The following is a 3,645-nucleotide window of genomic DNA, read 5'->3' on the forward strand; positions in this document are numbered from 1 at the left end:
AGATTTTAAAAAACCTCCAGGCCCTGTGCTCCCCTGTGCCCCGTGCCCGGACAGAAGAGTTGAAGCATTACTGCAAACTGGAAAAAGCCCCCGTGTGAATTATTGTTTGACCGGGGCACCACAAATTGCACAATTGGTGATCTTGTGGATATTTTGGTCCAAAATGAGTTTTTTGCCCCTGCAAGTATTTTGCTACCAGATGCTGTACCCAAAAATGTTAATACACTGCCTTCTAAAGTCACTGTAACAGTTCAACAGAAACCGAAGCCCCACTATGGCAAAGACAGGACATCTGTGATATCTGATGAGAATCTTGAACAAAACTATGTGCTACCTGACTCCTCAAGTCCAGAAAATACAAGTTTAGAATTTAGTGATACACGTTTTCACAGTTTTTCATTTTTTTGAGTTGAAGAATGTCACAAATAACTTTGATGAACGGCCCATTTCTGTGGGTGGTAACAAAATGGGAGAAGGAGGATTTAGAGTTGTGTATAAAGGCTACGTGAACAATAGGACTGTAGCAGTGAAGAGTTTGCAGCAGTGTCAACATGAAAACTTAGTAGAACTACTTGGTTTCTCAAGTGATGGAGATGACCTCTGCTTAGTATATGTTTACATGCCCAGTGGTTCATTGCTGGACAGATTGTCTTGCTTGGATGGTACTCCCCAACTCTCTTGGTACATGAGATGCAAGATTGCCCAGGGTGAAGCTAATGGCCTCAGTTATTTACATGAAAACCATCATATTCATAGAGATACCAAAAGTGCAAATATCTTACTAGATGAAGACTTACAGCCAAAATATCTGACTTTGGGCTTGCACAGGCTTCTGAGAAGTTTGCACAGTCAGTCATGACTAGCAGAATTGTGGGAACAACAGTTTATATGGCACCTGAAGATTTGCGAGGAGAAATTACACCCAAATCTGACATCTACAGCTTTGGGGTGGTTTTACTAGAAGTAATAACCAGACTTCCAGCTGTGGATGAACACCGTGAACCTCAGTTACTGCAATGTGAGTACCCATAGAGCTGTGTGCTTGTGCAGAGAGGAGGATCTACATTCAGAGTTGGAAGTGCGTCATTGGGAGTGCGGCAGAGGAGCAGACCTCACTGTGCCAGAAGCCTAGTAAGGGCTGCTAATGAGCATGTGAGAGGAATACACAGAAACACAAAAGTCAGGAGGCAGATGGCTGAACGTTCCTAGGAAGGAGATATGTATGGATGTATTAATATAAGTAAATATTAAAGAAGACATTGAAGATGAAGAAAAGACAATTGAAGATTATATTGATAAGAAGATGAATGACATTGATTCCACTTCCGTTGAAACTATGTACTCTGTTGCCAGTCAATGTCTACATGAAAAGAAAAATAAGAGACCAGACATTAAGAAGATTCAAGAACTGCTAGAAGAAATGACAGTTTCTTAAAACTTTACTGGAATAGACTCTTGGATTTTTATATACAGCTGTCTAAATCATTTGTTCAACTAAAGTTTTTTTTTTTTTTTGTAAGTATTCTTTATCTTTTATAAGGCAGCATGGTGAAATGCAGTGGTTATTAAAGCTTATGTAGAATGCACATATAGAGGACAAACAGTAGTAGAACCACTGTTGCAACACTTAACCCAACTTTCTTAGATTCACTCTGAGTTCTTACAGTAATCCCTGAGATATATCCTCGGAATCTCGGCAAACACAATTTGAAAACTCAGAATTAGCTAAGTAGAGGATGGGACTATAGGGTGAAAAGACCCTGGGCTGAAGGCTGACTCTACTACTAATTTTCTGTAAAGATTTGGGAAATGTCTTAGCTGCTTTGAACCTTATTTTTTTCACCTGTACTGTTGAATTAATATCTACTGTGCCTCTCTGACAGGTAGTCATGATGCAGAGTATGTACAGCACTTTGTAACTTGTAAAGGGATATAAAATTTAATGTTTATATAAATAATTATAAAATCCTATTATAGTTTTCATTTGTTTATAGGGTCATGTTCACAGTGTGCTATTAGCAATCATTCACCATAAGCCAATTATGCCCTGATGATACTCCCATTATGATGTGGCCATTATTAGATTGTTATGTAGCAAACTTGAAGGTGTTTTGAGATGCAGTTAAGGTCCCTCATCTGCTGACTTTAAGTATCAATAAGAAGATGCTGTTTTGGGGGGCCTGAGCTAATAAGGTAAGCTCTTACAAGAAGTCTGAGCAATCCTCCTATGGACCTTGAAGTAAGCTATCATGTTGTAGGAAGGCCACATTGGCTATAATCTATTGGTAGCCTCTAGGAGATGAAAGCTACCTTCCAGCTATCAGTCAGCAAGAAAAATCTGGAACCTTGGTTGTGTAACACCAAGAAACTCAATTTTCCAAAAACCTGAATTAGCTTAGAAGAGTACTTCAAATTTCAGATAATACCATAGCCCCTGCTGACACCTAAATTTCAGCCTTGTGAGACCCTCAGTAGCAAACATGGATTTCAGTGCCTGGACTTGTGACATACAAAATTGTGAGATAATAAATTAGTTGCTATAAGCTAAAAAAAAAAAAAGAAAACAACTCAAATACATGATGGAGATTTTGCTGTCTTTTGAGGGATTGTGCTCCCACTTGACTTCTCTCTCTGTTGGCACTTCTTTTCTCTGTTTCTAAGATGTTGATTATTTTCTTGGTGTTTTCTATCCCCCATAGATTAAGGTTGCTTGATTTAACAAATGAAACTACATCATGTCCAGTCAAGTTTGAATTCTGGATAAATGAGTATTTTGTTTTTAGTAGAAATACATCCCAAATATTGGAAAGGACAGACTTGTACTCAGAAGGTACTTGCTGTTTATTTGAAATTTGGATGTGAGGAGGCCTCATGCATCTATCTGGCAACCCTAGAAACTAGGCTCCCAGCTGGCTCTGTGGCAAAGAATCACCTGCTAGTACAGGAGATGCAGGTTAGAACTCTGAGTGAGGAAGATGCCCTGGAGGAGGAATTAGCAGCCCACTCCAGTATTCCTGCCTGGAGAATCCCATGGACAGAGGAGCCTGGCGGGCTACAGTCCAGGGGGCTGCAGAGAGTCAGACACAACTGAGGGAGTAAACAGCAGCAACAACTACCAGGGATTACGTTTCCATCTTCCTTGGCTTGACTCAGTCTTTGTCCTTTATCTTTGCAATTTCTTTAATTCCTTGATACTTGCCTTTTCCTTTACATGTAAGAGAGGATGTGACAGAAGGTTAAACATGTTATGCACACAGGAGATGCCAGCTGGCAGGTGGGTTTGGATTTAGGCTGGTGGGTTTTGATTTAGTATGAAAAGATCACTCCATTTTGCTGGGAGACCCTATCAGCTAGCATTTTCAGGGGTTCTCTCCTGATCTGCCTGGAGATTCCAAGTATACCTGCCAGTGTTCTCTGGACCCAAAGCAAGAAGGGAATTCTGTGGTCTCAAATGAGAATGGAAAATATCTTCCAATGCCCTTTTTTGTTTTTGTTTTGTTTTTTATTGCTTTATAGTGTTGTGTCTTTCTGCTGTGCCAGGAAGTAAATCAGCCATATGTATGCATGTATCCCCCCCCCCACCTCCTTGAGCCCCACATCCCGCTCCCCATCCCGCTCCCCATCCTGCTCCTCTAGCTCATCACA

General features: G+C 40.5%; 1 pseudogene; it reads left to right on the top strand.

Moving 5' to 3' along the window:
• The first annotated feature begins 278 nt into the window (after positions 1-278).
• LOC133048694 (interleukin-1 receptor-associated kinase 4-like) lies at positions 279-1,435 on the top strand (annotated as a pseudogene).
• Positions 1,436-3,645: the final 2,210 nt, after the last annotated feature.

Source organism: Dama dama, chromosome 29 (assembly GCF_033118175.1).
Source record: "Dama dama isolate Ldn47 chromosome 29, ASM3311817v1, whole genome shotgun sequence".
Lineage (NCBI taxonomy): Eukaryota > Metazoa > Chordata > Mammalia > Artiodactyla > Cervidae > Dama > Dama dama.